At 40.1% G+C, this 20,221-nt stretch overlaps 1 protein-coding gene across 1 annotated transcript in view; it reads right to left on the bottom strand.

The window, feature by feature from the left end:
* slc6a11b (solute carrier family 6 member 11b) overlaps window positions 1-19,422 on the bottom strand; it is a 51,195-nt gene extending 31,773 nt beyond the window's left edge. Inside the window, exon 1 of the mRNA XM_066697833.1 lies at window positions 19,325-19,422. The gene's annotated coding sequence lies outside the window, so the exon portion shown is untranslated. The remainder of the gene's footprint in view (window positions 1-19,324) is intronic.
* Window positions 19,423-20,221: the final 799 nt, after the last annotated feature.

Here is a 20,221-nt window from a genome sequence, read left to right on the forward strand (position 1 = left end):
TCTATTTAGCCAAAGGTATGGATACATGTGCATTACTAAACACAATAGAAAATGTTATGTTCGATGTGTCTGTTATTATAAAATAACAATGCATTACATAATGCAACAGAGTTTTTTGTAACAGTAATTGCTAAAAAAGAAAAAAAAAAGAAAGAAAAAAAACCTGCCAGCAACAGTGAATAGCAAAGCCCTGGTTTTATTTACGGTGTGTGGGAGTGGGAGGATTACTGTTAGGGGAGCAGAAACATGAGGCTTTTTATACTAGAAGTGCACTAGAAACTAGTGTGGGGATGCTTTCGAGGAAAGATCTGACTTCACCATTTAGATAGGAGAGCGGCGAGGTACACAGGGTTGCACAAGCACTTACAGAGACCTGCATAATACAGAGGAGAGAGCAGTGCTATGAAATGGACATGTAATAAAAGGTTACAGGTGACTTACACTCAGTTTTGCAGAAACTCAAATAAAATGCATGGATATCCAATTTAATCAAACAGAATGGTATGTGCTTAGAGGCCCAGATTTGCCCTCCTCTCTTCAATAAAGCAGTTTTATATCCAAAAATATAACTTGAAGCAGCATTGTATTATTGTTGTTGCTCTGATAAAACTGGTATGAATATCCCTTCAGTAAATTGTCTATATTTCTAGCAGCAGGCATTTTAAAATTTTAACAAAGGGATCACTATTTATTCAAAATTCAGATATTTATTTGTCACATACAGATCATGTGCAATGGCAGTGAAATGCTTTTTCTACGAGCCATTTAACTGTGCATGTAATAATATAGCTCACACTTTATAATAAGATGCTGTGATTCCTCATGAATTAATATATGAATACCACAAGATAAACACATGAATATGTTGTGCACTTCATCTGAGTTTTTATGTTAATCACACGTATAACAGGGTTAGGTTTAGGGTTAGGGTAAGTGTGAGTTCATGTGCTCAACATCAGATCTCAGATGATGATCATGAGGTATTGATGTTTAAATCCTATGGTATTCGTATATTCATTCATGAGGAATCACAGAACCTTATTATAAAGTGTTACCATAATATAAAATTCAATATACAACAATACATATATAACATGAAAGAAACACACTTTTATTTAAATCCATATGATATTAATATTATAAAGTTAGCCTATTGCAAAGAAAAAGCTAGCTATGATCACAACAGAGATATTGTTGTGCTTCCCAACCAGTATGTCCTGGAATACTTCAGCCATAAACTTCAGACATGAACTTCAGACATGAATAGGGCTGCCACAGAAATATCAATAATGAATTCATTACAATAAACATGAAATAAGATCCTTAACAAATTAAACAGTATTTCTGTGCCTATTTGTATTTCATTAATAGTTTACCTACCTAACTCAAACACCAAAATCTTCACTGCATGCAGGGATAAAAAATATATTTTTAACAGTCGCAATCAGTTTGTCTGCTTTTGGAAAATTATTTACCCAGATATTGCTGGCAAGGGTTATTATATGAGCATTACAAGTCAAATGTATTGAATTTGGCAGTAAACTTCAAAGAATGTCATTATATGGCTTGATCATGTAACTGGTTGTATCAGGGTCAAATCCAGTCACACTTAAAATTAATTTCAATTGCATTTAAAGATTTCAGAATACCCCGTACCACCGATTAATAGTGTGACAGTGCCACTGGGGTACGTGCACACTGAATCACTAATTTCACTACGCCACCCAGATATTTTATTTACAGCGAGATGGGGCTCGCAAATCCCCTTCTCCCCATGCAGGTCCAGCAGAATCTCAAGGAATGCACCACGGATAACTGAGGAAATGGGTTTATTTACACAGTCAACTATAGCAACAGGGGTGCAGCAGGGCACAACGCCTGCTGCACACGATCAAGGGCTAAAGCTACTAAGTTACAGTTAAAATCGCTTTTAATAACCGGGGCGATAAATAAAACCTACAAAAAATTCTAAAACCTGCACTAAAAACCTATACTGAAAACTTATAGCCCAACATAAAACACTATTTAGCACCAGGATATTTATATAAGAGAAAAAGATTAAAAAGTAAATAAGAATAACTCCTCAGCGGTGTCCGAGTTTTGTGTATGCTAAAAACCAGGCCGGCAGGACAGGTCCCCTACTGTGGCTCTTCTACTCCTGGACTCCTCCTCGGGATGTGGCCGGCTTCCACAACAGGAGAGAGACAGAGAGAGGGGGCTTAGGGAGAGCGCCTGCACAACACAGATAAGTGACTTTTACACAGCAGGCGGCTTGCAACACACACCCCCTTTGCACCCCCTTTTACAGCGTGTCTCTCTCCCCAGGCTGACCCGATCCAGGCTCCAGACCTCGCTCATTTAGTCCGGGCAGGTGTGCCTTGTTTAGTGCTGCAATTAACTCATGGAAGTAATTGAAAACACACTTGAAGAATTAAACAATTAGTGAATTAATTTGTTTCTCCCACTTGCTCCTGGTATTGTAGTGGTCTCTCTGTGACCATCTGGCACCACTCCATCCCCTGGGACCACAACTGGCTCAGGTCTTAGCATGAAGATCGCTTGGAGGACCACTCTCAGGGGGAAGGGATACCACGCCATCTCTCTACCTAAGGCACGAGGTTCATCAGCCTTAATTTCTGTTGTAGCCTGGGGTAATGGGACATGGCAGACACGTAAATGGCAACGATGTATTGTACACTCCAAGCCATCTCTCCCTTCCAATCGTATTTAGTATGCAGGATCCCCCCACTTAACAGTGTCACAATGACAAATGGCTCCGGCATCCAATGTCGGGCCAACTTCCCCTGTGCTCTCCTTCTAAAGTTCCTATTCAGGACTCGTTCCCTTGGCCCAGGAGCACACTCAGCCGTCCATCGTTTGGAGTCTTCCCCCATCCCATACCAGAAGTAGCACTTTCTTAAAATGGATAGATTCCCGGAGTCTACTTACATGACCGGCCGCCTCGCGGTATTTCTCCCACAGCTCCTTTCCATTCCCTTCCCCCTGCTGTCAATCTCCCCTGGGTCAATAGGCCCTGGTGAACCCTCAATTCCAGACATTTTTGCAGAATCCGCTGAATCCGAAAGTTTCTGTAGTGGAGGACTGTTGTACAACACTGGAAGGTCGTTTCCCCGCTAGCATCCACTCCCTTACCTGCTGAATGGCAGGGTCCTCCTGCTGCCACTGGGCCCAACGAAAAGCCTCATCCTGTCCTGCTCCGGTCGACCCAGCGCTGTCCTCAGCCACCATACCCTGCACCTGTTAGTCCCCTTCATCCGGTTGATCTCCCAGCAAGCGAGACAAGATATTCTATTCTAATTATTTCAGCCAGGTCGTTACTAAATCTCAAAGTCAAAATTGGATAGCTGCACCATCCATCTCTGCTCAACCACCCCAATTGGGCTGTACTTAAGTGTACCAGGGGGTTATTGTCTGTATAAACTACACACTTTGTCCCCCAGAGGAAATCCTTGAACTTCTGCGTCACGGCCCACTTCAAGGCCAACAGTTCCAATTTAAAGGAGCTGTAGTTCTGGTCGTTCCTCTCAGGCGGGTGCAGGCTGCGGCTGGCATAGGCTATGACACGCTCCTTCCCCTCCTGGACCTGAGACAGGACTGCTCCCAAACCATCCAGGCTGTCATCTGTGTAGAGGACAAAAGGCTGGGAAAAATCTGCATCTGGAAGGCCTCTTGACACGGGGGAGTCCAGACAATCACGGCATTCTTCTTCACCTGGGCAGCGCCTACCAGCAGTTTATGTAAGGGAGCAGCTATTTTCGCAAAGGCAGGGATAAAGCGGCGAACCCCAGGAAAAACCTCACCTGCCTTATTGTCGTGGGCACAGCCCAAACTTCCTCTGCCATCAGTTTCTCCGAATCTGGGGCCACAACATCACTGCTCACTCAGTGGCCCAGATGTCCTACTTCCTTCCATAGAAAGAGGCACTTCCGAGGTTGCAGTTTTAATCCATACTGGCCCAAGGTCGCAAAGACCTGCTCAAAATGCTGTAGATGGACTTCAAAGCTAGGGAGAGTAGACAATAATATCATCAAGGTATATTAGTAGAGACTTGTTTACCTGCTCCCCCAGGCACCGCTGCATTAACCGCTGAAAGGTTGCTGGAGCATTGCATAATCCAAAAGGCATCCTCTCAAACTCATAGAGTCCCAGCGTTGTGGTGAAGGCGGTCTTTTTCGCGGTCGCGGGGGTTAACTTCCACCTGCCAATAGCCACTGGTGAGGTCCAAGGTCGAATACCACTCGGCGCCAGTCAGGGTGGTCAAGGATTCTTCAATACGGGGTAGGGGGTATGCATCCTTGTGTGTAATGGAGTTTAGCCTCTGATAGTCCAAAATCTCCAAGATCCATCCTTTTTCTTTAGATGGACGACCGGTGCAGCCCATGGGCTACTGCTCTCCCGAATCATGCCCTGGCCCTCCATCTTCCAATCTCTCTTCGAATCCACTATCAACAACCCTCGCAAACTCTTCTCTACCTTCTCCTCCCTCCTTGCCCCCCCTCCCCCTCCCCCTCCTCCTCCCTCATCTCTCACTGCTGATGATTTCGCCTCCTTCTTCTCCTCCAAGATTGCAGACATCCGCAGGCTCTTCAATACTCCACCCTCATCTCCCATCACACCGAAACCTCCCACCGACCTAGCTTCCTTTTCTTCATTCTCACCTCTCTCAGATGCTTAAGTTTCTGCTCTCCTCCTACGTCACAAACCCACAACATGCGACCTGGACCCTCTCCCTTCTCGTCTCTTCCAAGCAACCGCTCCTGATCTTCTCCCCTTCATCTCCTCCCTCCTCAACTCCTCACTCCTCTCTGGCTGTTTCCCCTCTGCATTTAAACAAGCTGCTGTCATCCCACTGCTCAAGAAACCAACCCTTGATGCCACCTCTCTTCAGAACTACCGCCCTGTCTCCCTACTTCCCTTCTTCTCCAAGACTCTCGAGCGGGCGGTCCACCGTCCACCGACTTTCTGTCCCAACACTCACTCCTTGATCCTCTGCAATCCGGCATACCGCACAGCTCACTCCACTGAAACGGCTCTCCTGGCTGTCACTGACTCCCTCAGCCGCGCTCGGGCAGCCTCCCTCTCCTCAGTCCTCATCCTCCTTGACCTCTCTGCAGCATTTGACACCGTCGATCACTCCATTCTCCTCTACTGCCTCGCTGACCTTGGGATCTCTGGGACTGCTCTCACCTGGTTCTCCACCTACCTCAGTGACTGGTCCTACCAAGTGACATGGCGAGGCTCCTCATCCACCCCCCAACCTCTCCTCACAGGTGTTCCCCAAGGCTCCGTCCTGGGCCCGCTCCTGTTCTCTCTCTACACTCACTCCCTGGGCCCCCTCATCGATTCCCATGGCTTCTCCTACCACTTCTACACTGATGATGCCCAGATCTTCCTGTCTTTTCCCTCTTCTGACCCTCTCATCCCCTCACGCATCTCTTCCTGATTGTCTGCCATTTCGGCCTGGATGGACCACCTCAAGCTCAACCTCTCCAAATCAGATCTCCTCTTTTTCCCCCACTCTTCCTCACCTTCTGCTGACCTCCCCATCTCGATCCCCATGGAATCCACCACACTCTCTCCTTCTTCTTCCGCTAAAAATCTAGGAGTCACCCTCGATCCTGCGCTCTCCTTCTCCCATCACATCACCACGCTGACGCGCACCTGCAGATTCTTCCTGAGCAACATACGCCAGATCCGTCCCTTCCTCACCGACTACTCAACTGAGCTACTCGTCCAGTCACTGGTCCTCTCCCGCCTGGACTACTGCAACTCCCTCCTGGCCGGCCTGCCTGCATCCACTACCCGTCCACTCCAGCTCATCCAGAACTCTGCGGCTCGTCTGGTATTCTCTCTGCCACAATTCACACACGTTACTCCAATGCTCCGCTCCCTCCACTGGCTCCCGATAGCGGCACGCATTCAGTTCAAGACTTTGACCCTCACCTACCGCTGTCTTGACCACACTGCACCAAGCTACCTTCAGTCACTCGTCTCTCCATACATCCCCTCCAGACCACTGTGCTCCTCCAGTGCCAGAAGGCTAACTCTGCCTCCTCTCCACTCTCCTTCCTCCAGAGCCACTCCTTCTCATCCCTGGCCCCTAAGTGGTGGAACGACCTGCCCACCGAAGTCAAAACAGCAGAGTCCTTGACCTCATTACTCAAGACGCATCTCTTCCGACAGCACTTGTAATATTAGTCCTCTATCCCTGGTAGATAGCACTTCAGCTTATTATGCTCCTCGCGTTCTTGATTGTTTTCCTCCTTGCTCCCTTTCCCGTAGCCCTCGTCTGTAACCCTACATCTTGACAGCACTTAGCTTTCACCGTCCAGGATGTAGGAAGTCTCTTACTGTACTTGTGTAAATTGTAATTGGAATTTGTAAAATGTATTATTTTGAATTGCTGTGATTTAGCTAAGTTGAATTTGTAATGATTGATGCCTTGTACTTCTCTGTATTTTTGCACTTATGTTGTAAGTCGCCCTGGATAAGGGCGTCTGCCAAGAAATAAAAATAATAATAATAATAATCTGTTGGAGAATCACCCACAGTTCTTGGTACAATGAAGGAGGCACCAGGCGATATCGTTCACGTGAGGGTGGAGCTGTTCTGGTCGGGATGTGATGGTAGACAGCGTTGGTTCGACCAAAATCGTCTTCATAGATTGCGAACGCATGTTGCCATTGATGTAATAAGGCTTTCAATTGCTGCTCTTGCTCCGTTGTCAAGCCTTCCATCGAGGGAATCCATTCCACACTGGGGTCGGTAGTGATGACTTGGACGGGCCCCACACTCACTTCCACCACGTCAGGTTGGCAGTATTGGAGAGAAACCTCTCTTTTGGTCCGGACCTCTCCTTCATCTATCCGGGTCACTGTTGCGAGGGCACACCTAGGGGGACATCTAGAGGATATGGGTGGAGATTGAGTTTAAGAGGGATCTTACCCTGACGTAACCGGGCTACTGTATGTGCCACTTGCCACTCAGCAGCCTGGTTAATGGACTCCACCAGCATGCATAGGTCGCTTTGATGAGGAAACTCCTGCACTCAGGCCCAGAGCACCATCTCACTATGGTGAGGAATCTGTATTGCTGGCTAAGCGTGCCGTCCCATGATCCACTGTCTGTTTTGTGTCCAGCTCCAGTCTCCTGCATAAAGAGAGAGCCTGCTCCCAGCAAGTGTCCAAAGTGTAGAATTGAGAACAAGAGCATTAATGTTCAGACTGTACAATGCACTAGTTAGAGCTCATCTGGATACTGTGTACAGTTCTGGGCCCCACACTTCAAGAAAGATATTGCTGCTCTAGAGGTAGTTCAGAGGAGAGCAACCAGACTTATTCCAGGTCTGAAGGGAATTTCCTACTGCCAGAGTGAGGAAACTGAACTTTTTCACACTGGAACAGAGGAGGCTAGGTGGGAACTTGATTCAAGTCTTCAAAATCATGAAAGGCATCGACCACATCAAACCAGAGGAGCTTTTCCAAATCAGCAGGGACACACGCACCCGGGGACACAAATGGAAATTGGGCATCCCAGCAATGTGGTTGAAGCTGAAAATGTGGGAACATTTAAAAATAAAAATCCTTGCATCACTTAGTTATAAATGGACACCAAACGAGCATGACGGGTCAGATGGCCTCCTCTTGTTTGTAAACTTTCTTATGTTCTTATGCATCGGTATCCCCGGCTGCCCCCTGGAATTTAGCCCAACGGGTATTTTGACCTTCAAAGAATTGTTTCCAAATAGCCCCAACAACATTCATTCCGAGAATCCCTCTAGTGGCACTTAACTTGTTGTCCGAAACAATGACCACACCTTTCTGGGGTATACTTACACCCCTGATCTCGAAGTCCAACAAGGCATAGCCGATATACGGAAGCTGCAGTCCATTAGCGGCTCTAACCTTTTGCATGGGGTCTCTTCTTGTCCCATGATTGCACGGGGGCCTAAATACTGCTGGAACAGGGACTCGCTAGACAGTGTCACTTTGGACCACATGTCTAACACACACCTTGATGCCTTCTATTTGAACCTCTATCCCTATCCCTATCTATTAAGAACATCCCAGCCTGATGCAAGTAATACCTTAAAAGTTGAATGCTTGGGATTTATTCAACGAACAATAGGATCACATATTTTCTAATTACAATGATTGAAAAAAGCATGGAAATACTTGAACAAATATGTATGTTTCATGTTCACTTTTGGTTTTATTAAGAAAGCTGTAAACACTGGTGGTCTGATTTTCAAAATTTGTTGTACTAATGCGTAAGGGCAGAACATATGTTGATTAGTGTTGATCACATACTTACAGCTTATTCTCAAACAATGGTTGCAGTAATACACCAGAACTGATCTTCATGTGAAAAAACACTAAGTATAAGAGACTGTAATCAGGAGAAAATAATTTACCAACTTTGGAACATGCAGGCTTAAATGTGTAACTTTTACACTAAGTAGGTCTCAACTAGTCTATTCAGGCAGGGTTATTCTCTAAACTAATTAATTTCATAGCAAAGATAAAAGGCATGAAAAGCAAACTATACATGTTGATGAAGGCCACAATTAATTGTCCAGTTTTTGAACCCCAGTGTAAAAGCAATGTTGAATGAATACAATACAGTTCTAATATTGTGTATTTCTATTCACAGCTTTACATTTCTAGTTGAATATAAATACTGAAATATAACATTGATACAATAAGCTTTCGGTTGAATTGGCTAATACCAGGGGGTCTGTTTAGTAATCTCCATTTCACTCAGTGGTGTTGCAATTTCCCCAGCAATGCTCGAACAGACTCTGAAAGCTTGTATCTTTTTTGGTGTTTTGTTGGTATCCTAACAAAAATGACTAGCTTCATGCTGATATTTAACAATAACAGTTTATTAGCTAGAAAAATGGGGTGCACTGCAGGATGGTGCGAGTGGCCAAGTGGGCCCTATTCCCAGCTCCCAGTGTTTCTTGCCGTAGAGAGAACAGTAAGTCTCTCATTATGTACTTTTCACTTAAGGTTCAGTAGTCATCTGACATGCAGCTGAATTTTAAAGAAGCAATACGCTGCATAAGAAGCATGACCACCAAAGATGTTGACTGCTGAAGTCAAGTCAAGCTATCAATGTATGATAAATCTCACAATACCATTCCTCAGATTTATTTTATACATCAAACATACTCAGATTTGTTCACAGGCCATGCAAATCTTGTCTGCTATGATCTACATTACATTTAAACTACATTCCCTAGTCTGGAATGTCACTGTCTGTTTGAGGCACTGAGGCATTTTCTACAAAAACAATGAGATGCATTATATGGTTATTTGCATCTAATTTACTCTTGTTTTTAGGGAACTCTTAAATTCTCCGTATAAAGGATTCCTTCGGCAGTATGAAGAAGCACAGTAGATGACGTGAGGCTCAGTAATTACTTAATGTTCAATGCAAATTGCTGAGAAAAACATAGAAGATGACCACATAAAAGATGGCAAGATGAAATTAGGAGCTTTGCTGACATGACCTGGAAAAGAGAACCTGTACACCGAAACAAGTGGAAACATCTTGGGGAGGCCTGCATCAAGCAGTGGCTCAATAAAGGTGGTTGCTGATAAGATATATTATATATTGTGATGGATCAGCTTCCCTGTACTGCCTAAACCTCTGGTTGCTTGTTGTTCCAGCATCTCTCATATCTCTTCTTAAACCAGAAACGCACATACCCAGGTATTTGATTAAAAGCCATAGTGTGTATTTATTATACATTTTCACAACAAAAATAAACAAAACCTAACCTGTCTCTCATCCACAACTATACATAAATTAACTAAACTCACTAGGGACCACTAAGTCTGTTTAACCTGGGTGGGAAAAACCTTTTCTTCACACAGCCAAATCGTGTTTTCTCTTTCCCCACATGTTCCTTTGTTCTCCCTAGTCTCTTTTCCCTTTCTTCCCCATTTGTTTTTAAGTGATTCTCACCAAGTGTCTCCAATTATCCCATTAAGCCTATCCCACATCAACCAATTACACCCTACCAAGGAGGCTCTACAACATGGCCACCTTGACTTCAGCCTCCTTACCCAAGATGTAGTGCACCTTCCTCAACCCCCAGGGTCCCAGAGCCTGCCATTTCACATCTGGGAACGTACACCATCCATCTTTTAAAGCGCTTATGCTGGTGAGGGTCGCAGGGAAGACATGATGAATGAATTTTAGGCTCCAATCAAAATTTTAAACAAAGGTTTAGTCATTTTCAAAATTAGCTAATCAACTGTGAAGTTATGTATATGAAAAGTGTGGCCATTTCACATGTTGAAGTCCTGGTCAAGAAGAGTACACAGAGAAATCTGATTTGGGCCATTATTCAAATGTTTTGGAGCATTCAAATATTATACAATAACCAAACACATTTGGGAGCGCAAATTGGGATGGTTTATGTGATGTTTTTAGTGTCAATTTACTTTTTTAAGAGGTACAGAATGCAATCTGATTATTATTATTATTATTATTATTATTATTATTATTATTATTATTATTATTATTATTATTATTATTATTTTGGTAGTGAAGCTGCCTCTTGTTCCCTCGGGTCTGCCTGTTTATTCCTGTCAACATAATAATGCACCAGCTGTCAGAAATCAGTGACGCACAGGTACAAGCGTTCAAATCAACACACTTAATTGCTCTTCATTAATTGAATTCAACAGCATTGGAACAGACTAATGATAATCTTGTCCCCGCCTGTAGATTGTACGCTTCAATCATGTTGTGGAGATAAATGTTTATTTATTTGTTTTCTTATCACTTCTGTGGAGTAGCCCCTGTCAAATCAAAGATCCTCTGCTGTCCTCTGTCCTCTGTCAGCATAATAAGGACAAAAACATCCAAAATGATTCCTCGGGGTATACATTTCTATGACTAATAATGTATTTAGTAATAATTGGATTTTCCTGGTATTATATTGTAATTATAAAAGACATTAGAAACAGCAGTTATCAAACTCTGCAGGATTTAAACATATGAAAATGAGCTGTAGACTGCATCACTGCTGAGGAATACACTATGAAACATGTATTAAACATACATTAAACATGCACAGTTCCCATGTCACACCCAGGTTCTCTTTTTACATGCAAGGGCTAATGGTGGTTGACATTGACAAGACACATTATTAGAGATTAACGTCTGTGTTTTTGTTTATATTATGTAAAGTAATGTATTAATATCACAATTATTTTGTAATGCTCCGTGAGTCATAATAACAAGGAAGACCACGATTAGCAACACCACCTAAGAACTTTCTGATCTTCTTGCTGCCTGTCTCATAAAATTATACTGTCTGGAGACGAGGCAACCATACGGCCTAAGCCTTGAGCTGTTTATTTTCAATCTGTAAAGCGATCTGTGACTACCCTGCGAAGGGTGCTATACTAAATAAAAACTGATAGATTGATAATATATGTTTCAATATGAGATGGTTTTTTTAAAGTCATATTTATTTGAAAACTGAAAAATTCAAGTCAGAAAATATTTTATGAAAACATCAGCCATTTTCCACTAACTGTATTTCCATTCCTTATGTGAACTGCAGTGAGAAGTTGATATGAAGAGCAATCTCTTTTACAGTGAGAATTGAGGCTTATCCAAGGAAATACAGTATCCTCCAATGCACCACTCAACACCACATACAAAATTACCTTTTTAAACCACTTAACTTTAATTATATTCTGATTTCAGAAGCAAAGACACATGTGGTGGAATATTATGGCACTGTCTTTTTACATTACAGGCAAACATAACCTTTCAACCAGGTATAAAAGTATATATTGAAACACGGCTTGACATTGAGGTACTCCAAAAAGGTTGATGAAGGACATGTGTTTTGAATTCAATCATGAATATATTTGAGATAAACATATATTTTGTAACATTAACTCTAAATGATTTGCAGATACCTTCAAATATTTCAAGATATCTGCTTATCATTTAGAGATATCTGGAAATCATTTAAAGATATCTAATTTAAAAGTACATTTAGCGATATCTGCAGATGACTTCCTGTTCGTTTAGAGATATCTCTAAATAATTTCAAGATATCTTCAAATCACTTCCTATATGTAGCCCAAGATGATCACTTCCTGTTAACTTTTTCATTCAGTTCTATGTAACTGAATGAGGAAACAGGAAGTGATAATCATAGCCAAAATACAGGAAGTCTTTAATTGCATTTAGAGATATTTATAAATGATAATTTGGCTTGCCATATATCTGAAGGCACTCAATTGTTGAGGTATTGTAATACCAACAATATTTGAAATGAAAGAATTACCATCACACTAGATTCCAATCTCTGTTAGAAATGTAAGCAGGTGCATCAACTCATCTCATGTTTACAAGTTAATTTATTTTAAAAATATAAAAAATAACCTACAACCTACATTGCTATTGCCTGAGAAGAATGGCTGTAAACATTACCTCATCCACTTTGCATTTTATACAATTTTGGAGGTCTTCATAAATAATTACTATTTTTAGATAAGTTTTAAATTGATAGATTTTTATGTTGTTTTTCTTTCTTACAAATTCAGCTTCCTTTCAGGGCATTTATTCTCTCTCAAGATTTCACTCCATCTGTCATAAAATGGAAAGGAAAAGTGCCTGTATGAAAAGTGTTCTTTCTTTCTTTCATATGTTAATGAAACTTAAAATCTGTTAAATGAATGTGGCAGATACCACGACAAGAACCTCATTCACCTGTAAGATACTAAAATTATTAAAATATACAAATGACTCATGTCCTGCATGACCCAATGATAATGTTTTTGCTTTACAGCTCCATCAAAAATGAGATGAAAAAGCAGCTCTGTCTCGGTCCTTGTCTACTTGTTCCTGTTAAAGTAGGCTAGACAAACATCCCTTGTCAGGGAGTATAGTGCAAAACAAACACAGGATCATATATGTGCAAATCAGTACAAATAAAGACATGCTGTTACTCCACGTAATTCTGTCAGTAGAATCTCTCTATAACCTGTTAGTGTGTCAGATGTTATCCACCCTTGAACTCCTGAAAGGAACACAAATTATATATATGTATATTATATAACGTGTGTATGTATATGAGAGCAGGAGGCACAAACCATGTGTTGACGTGAACGGAGGCATTGTTACAATAGCATTTCAAATACACGTTTGTAGATTCCTCATAGCTTGGAGGTAGACATTTGCTTTAAAACATGCTATTGTAGGCAAAAAGTAAGTTAATGACCTACCTCCTTGAATATTTTGCTACAATAAGAATCCATCATAACCTACACCACAGGAAGAGGCAGACGCATCACATTATAAATACCACAGGGAAACCTTGATAGCATATAGCCACTATAAAAAAAAGACATCAAATAAAGTGTCTTTGGTCTGTGGTGAACATGATTGCTGACATTTCCTTTCTGCCATTTCTCTACCACCTCACGCCTGTCTACAGGGATCCAGCGGCACTACGCTTTAATAATGGCAGGCTAGGCAGAGATGTTGCTAGGATACCAAGCTATAATTTTATTAATACACTAAGGCAACCTGATTCATAGGAAAGACACAGTAGTTTTTATCTTTTAAAAGAAAAATCCATTAATTTAATTAATCTCAGGATACTACACTAATATCAATGTACATGTGTTTGTGTACCTGCATGTGAGTGTGTCTTTTCTGTTGCATTTATGAGTACTTCTTTGGGCTGGATTAACTTATAATTTTTCATTGTGAATGTGCATCCTTCGATATGGTTTTAATTTATAGAATACCCACATTTATTTAAATAAAAACATTACCCTATAAAGCATCTATTTCAATTCGAAAGGAATTGTTATTCCACAGGAAATCCAATGAAACAAATGTTTTTCAGTGGACTCTATCCCAAGTTAAGGAGAAGAAATCTGAGATATTGTAAAATTTGTCTTTGGTCCACAATATAATTTTTGTGACTAAAGTTAAATGTAATGTTATTTATTTATCTATAAGTCAGGAATGCACATAAATTAATTACACGTTCTAAAAAAAACATTTATCTAATTCTGCATTATTTGGTCCTTAGAGGTTGACTAATAAATCATGAGATATTTCATACACTTTGTTTCGGTCCTTAGATTGATTTAAATATTGTAACAGAAATAATCATAAACACTCTGTAAAATATGCAGCGCATTTCAGAGCACTGAAGAGACCTCCCAGGAATCACATTTCTATTTTAAAATGAATATGAATTATAAATACCTTCTCATTCAATTGTCTGATATGTAATTGCGTTATTGAATATTCCCTAACACCACTGGCAGCACAGTGCCACGGAAATTGAATTGTTTGTTGAACCACTGCATAAATGAGGACAGATGAATGGACCAAATCGAATACTCATCTTTGCATTGTTTCTCATTGCATTTGGTTCTGTTCAAGAAAAGGTTACTGAAACCTGAAGACAGCTATTTGTAAAATCTATCTCCCTGTATTCTGTCTCAGTCTCTGACTAAATGTCAACATTGTATTCACTACACTAGCTGGATGATAATACCATGTGTATATTTGTGTTCTGTGTGTGTGTGTGTGTGTGTGTATAGGAAGAAGAGGAGGTCTCAATGAACACAAGTGATATACCAGATTTGATTCCAGAAGAAGTAGGAGATCGGTGTAAAAACACCCGAGAGCTGTGGCTTCAATTTCAAGAACTCTCAGATGCAAGCAAAAAAATGGACAAAAAATTGAACAGCTTTGTTAAATCAGAAAACTAAATCAACAGATAATCGAAGAAGTCTACCTTGGATAACAAATCAATGCAGAAGAAGGTATTATGGAAGAAACCAAAAGAAGAGTAAACATATGGGATGGAATGCATTCGGAAGAAACAGCATGCTGGTGAAAGTAAATCTACCCATTTGTCTGAAGAGAGAAGTATTTGATCAGTGCATACTACCAGTGTTCATTTATGGCTGTGAAACCTGGGGCTGGATTAAATCAAAACTTTGACCCACCTGCTAACAGCAGACTACAAACCTGTATATCATAACAGTTACATTTATAATTAGAATAAAGTGTCTTCTTACTAAACATGAATCCGCAACTGTACAGTTATGTAGTTTTCTAATAGCGGGTGGGTCTAAGTGTTGATTTAATGTGGCCCCAAGTCACTTCATGCAACAGTGATACAGAAACTGCAGACAACACAAAGCAGCATGGAAAGATGGCTGCTTGGAGAAACAGAAATATGTGACATCAATGACAGTTAAAATGGCAATAGGCCAGGCACACTACAAGAAGAACAGATACAAAATTATCCAATGAGACTATTGAATGGATCCCAAGAGACAAAAAAGACCTTGGAAATGACCACATTGAGGCTGGGAAGATGAAATCACACACTTTGCAGGCATGACATAAAACAGAGAAGCTGTAGATCGAAGCAGGTAGAGACATCTTGGGGAGGCTTTCACCCAGAGGTGGATCGTGATATGATGGTGATAATGTATATATAAAATGTGTAAGATTAACAATAAAATTAGATTCACTAGGTGTTTCTCAGTGCCATGTCCTTCAGTGTTTTGGGAAAAGCGTACTCTGTATTATAGATCCCTGATGCATTATTAACAATGCTGCTGATATTGCAGAATCAATCCACATTTCACTTATCAAAGCAAATAAATAAAAACAATGAAAAAGGGAAATCATAGTTCTATTCATAGTTCAAATGCTATTTTTACATTGTAATATTATCCCCGGGTACTTGAGATAGGTAATGGTTTCACAGGTAAAGACCTGTGACTGAATCATTCCTAGCCCAGTCTAGTGACTCGGTACGGAAGAGGGCCAGGGGAAGACAACAATGTTCAATTTCTAAATCAGCTAGTAGTATATAGGTGCATGTAATTGAATTCACCACATCAGACTGCACAGGAGTCAGATGGAGAAATTACATGATCATCAAGTGACAGGCACCAGAAATAATATTATACAGTGATAAATTAAATACATTAAGAAACAAAATGAATGCAAGGACAGTCACATTAGTATCAGATAACAATGTTTCTCTGCATTTTGATTAGTTCATTATATCAACCAATATCTAATTGTATCACAACAACAGGATACTGAGTGGTGACTCACAATGATATACAGTGCAGCTGAAAAAAGGAAAATTAAGGTTTTATGATGGTTCCTAACTTTTACAATGTCGTAAATATACCTATCCCCATCTGGGTATTCGACTAACTGTTCTGTGCTCAATGGAAATCAATAGTGGAAATCACAGTTAAGTTATGGAAAACAACAAAAGACGCTGCCACAAAAACGTTCCTCTCGACAAACCAACATCTCGACTATGAACGGAATCAAATGAAGTATTCACTGAGTGTTAAACGTACTCCACCTTCTCTCTTTTCACACCGAGGAAACAAAACCATTTAATCCGCCAAGGAGTGAGTTGAGTGGTTAATAAACACAAGACCACCCACACATTCGCAAACCTGCCAAGCCAATGAGGGATGCCAAGGAGGCATTGTATAGCCGTATGACAGACTGAATAATGAAATTCAGTTCACAGCGATGCTTGTATAATACATACAAAACAGTATGTTTGCCCAAGGGCAGAGGCCTAGATAACTTACTTTATTCTGTCTCTTTTATAAATGTTTTGAAGCAATTATTTATAGTTTTAACTCTTCAGGTAACCAACAACATTTTATAACTAATTTACCATTGTAAATATGACAATATGACAATTAACTACAGCATGCAGGCCATTCTCATATACTTTTGTCATTTTATAAGTGTTCAATTTATTGTCAGCAGTATTTTGCAATTATATTTGAAAAGTTTTTATTTATCCTTCCATCAAAACACGATCATTCAAGCAACTTCAAAGCACCATTGGTTTAAAGATGTTCAAAAATATGTATACAAAGCAAATAGAGTACAACTCTCTACCTACATAGTACTAGTTTCTTCAAGAAATATGAGCAGGTCATAGTGTAGGATTTAATTTTTTAATGTAGACATGTTGCTGTCAGTTATGTATTTTTGTAAGATGCTGTGAGGAAGATATATAAAGTTAAATATAATGTGTGAGAACACTATTACAGGAGGAATACTAAAAACTTTTTAATGCTGACTTTCTCTTTGTTCCTTAGAAGCATAAGGTGAATTTTGGATGGATGATAATGATTTCAAACTACTTATATCGCTGTGAGTTCTGAGGCACAAATGGTAGCTCCTGCTAAGCATTTAAATTTGTCTTTTTAAAGCATAAGAAAGAAACTAGGTTTGACACAAGGTTGGGCAATTTACTAAGTGTGAACCCCCACAATACAGTAGCGACCTGTGAATACATTAATTGCATGCTGCCGATACACAACTTTCTCAGCAGTGTCTCTGAAAGGAGGAGAGGATACAGTCATGGACTTATAATGAATTAGAATCAGGTTTATATCTATTTGTCACAGCAAGCCATTGCTTACAATGTATTGTTCAATATTGACCCAGCTTTCACACCAACTTCATTAAACAAAGAAAAAGGGTGAAATCTCATCTGGAAGATTTTTAAAGAACACAGGCTATATGAAATTAACTATATTCAATACAATCAAAGAGCAGTTATACTGTATTGTCAATAAAAATGTATTGATTTTCACATTATAAGACTTGTACAATTAATCTACAGCTTTGTGCTGCTCCGTGTGACTGGTACTGCAAATATTGTCTCCGTTAGTGACTTACAAAATTGAAAAGAAGCAAATTGTTCTCCTTTTCCAGAATACAATCTACAGTTGGAAATTATAGTGTTTTGTGACCGTGTCAATATCATTGGAGAGAACTTAAAAAAAAAAAATACAAAGGCAATGATGAAATTCAGTAGCAGAGCACATATTAAATTGAGTAGCGTATGAAGACAGTGTCGTTGATTTTTTTGTTTTCAAGGATGCTCCACTGCAGTTATATCATTAGAGATAATTGTGGATCGCAACATAAGTGAAGTTCACAGCTAGCAAGTCATTAGAGAATTAATGAGAAACAAAGTAAATTGGAGTATCAGTCTATACACAAATGACATATCAATCAAACTAGAAATGATATTGCATGATATTATTCTAAATGTTGCAAGAGAATGATATTGATGCAAGAGCTGGGTGCCTTGTTTGGTTTCTGATAGGTGGAAACAAATAATAAGTAACTTCAACCTTCCACAGATATGTTCTCCTATTATGCATTTACAGCCCAGAGATCTATAAAAAATACATACATATTATATTAACACCTTTTAAAAGCACAAAAGTATTAAAATATATTTTTTATATAAAGCATTTATGAATGAGAAGAAACTTCCTGCAGAAGGCCTACACATTACTCAAGAAGAAATGTCAGATCTATATTTAATGCATTTGTTATTAAATTCACCATATTCCACCCCTGCAAACCAAAGATGATGATCATGAAATACCAGTTATAGCAGATCATGTCTCATTCTCATTTCAGCACTTCCTTAGATAGGCTCTGTATCACCACAAGGAATATAGCCCTGTATCTCTATTAGACTATGATCGCTAAGACTATGACACCCTGCAATTATAAACTGAAAGGGAGGGATGCCAACAGCGCATACAGCAGTAGAAAATCCATTACAATAGCAGAAAACTGGTCAACAGCAATCAAGGATCTGTCAGCACACTGTCATACAGGATAACGTGCACTTATAGAGCTTGCATGAATATGGCATGGTTATCTCTTCAATATTCTTCTTTCTTTTAGTCTGTTAAGTCCCATATGGGACTTGTGATGCTGGTGTCAATGCATTCTCCTTCCAGTAGGGGATTGAGAAGCATTAAATACATTCTGCCACCCACCAGCAGGAAGAAATTAAAGAGGAAATTCAAGCGGTACTACTAAGTTAAGTACATCAAGAAACTTTTTCTGCTAAAGTTTGACCCATCTTTATCAAATGCCTAAATTCTCAAATTCCTCTTAAGCTACTCGTAAAGATTACGCAGATTGATTATACATTTTAATAAAGCATGTTGAAAGGGGCACAGTTTTGTTTTTCTGTTTAAGCCATTTAAAGCACCCAGTAACCAACAAAATATTCTGCTAATGAGACTTGGAGGTAAATAAATATCCATTAGGTTTTCACTGGAGTGCTTTGACGGCAAGCGGCTTACTGTTGGCAAAACAGTTCAAGTAACAGAAAGTGCTGTTCCTAAACAGATCAGAGTTAATGCAGCACATTATACACCGCTGCAAGTGCAGGGAGCCCCGCAGCACCCTCGGGCAGACTTACCCCCTACAAAACACCTCGCAGCCAAACACACAGGAAGACTTGAGAAAACAGCTCGGGTGCCAGCCAGCGTGCTGGAAAAGGTGAAAGACTGGATCAATGAGTGCCTGGCTGAACAACACTGAACTCGGTTCTTGCTTGAATTGCTAATCCTGTGCTTACCAATGGGGGCCATTAAGATCATTGGCCTCAAAAGTGTTCACAATCCCATGAGAAAACTGAACTTGCTGAGAGCCAGGAGATTTTCTTAATGAACAGAAAGCAGCGCTAGAAATGTGGGGCTTCTTGACATTAACATTGGACTCTTTTTCCTCACAGATGAGGGTTTAGGGTTTATCTGCTATCTCTGACTATAAAGTTAGTTGCACAAAGATAAACAGGTCACAGCCATCACTGGTGAGTCTCACTATACTGAACCTGTGTGAACACTTAAACACAATCTTCCTATCCATGAGACAATATGCATACGTTTTCTCTGACTAAACCACAATGCTAAACTCAATGAGGCAGCAGTTAAATGTGAATTTGAAAGAGAAACGATCCAATGGCAGAAAAATGCACTGGTCTTTCTCCCTCAACAATTAAGCCCCTTAACAGTGCCTTTTTGCATCACACATACAAATATGATTTGATTTAATGAAACATATAAATAAACTGTGGATATATGTTTACAACCCATCATCCACATGGCTTCTAAAAGATACGATGATATAATTTGATCAAACATTTCTGTGCATACCAAATACATAAGTGATAAAAGGCAGATTTGTAGATGCTTACGTCAAAAGCATTAGAGGACCTACTTTAACACGAAAACACACTTCCAAACAGCTTGTGTTAATGTCACAGAGGGACAAGAATCACAATCAAGCATTCTGTTGCATATTGCGACAGTTGGAA

The sequence above is a fragment of the Amia ocellicauda genome, chromosome 3 (genome assembly GCF_036373705.1).
Source record: "Amia ocellicauda isolate fAmiCal2 chromosome 3, fAmiCal2.hap1, whole genome shotgun sequence".
Classification (NCBI taxonomy): domain Eukaryota; kingdom Metazoa; phylum Chordata; class Actinopteri; order Amiiformes; family Amiidae; genus Amia; species Amia ocellicauda.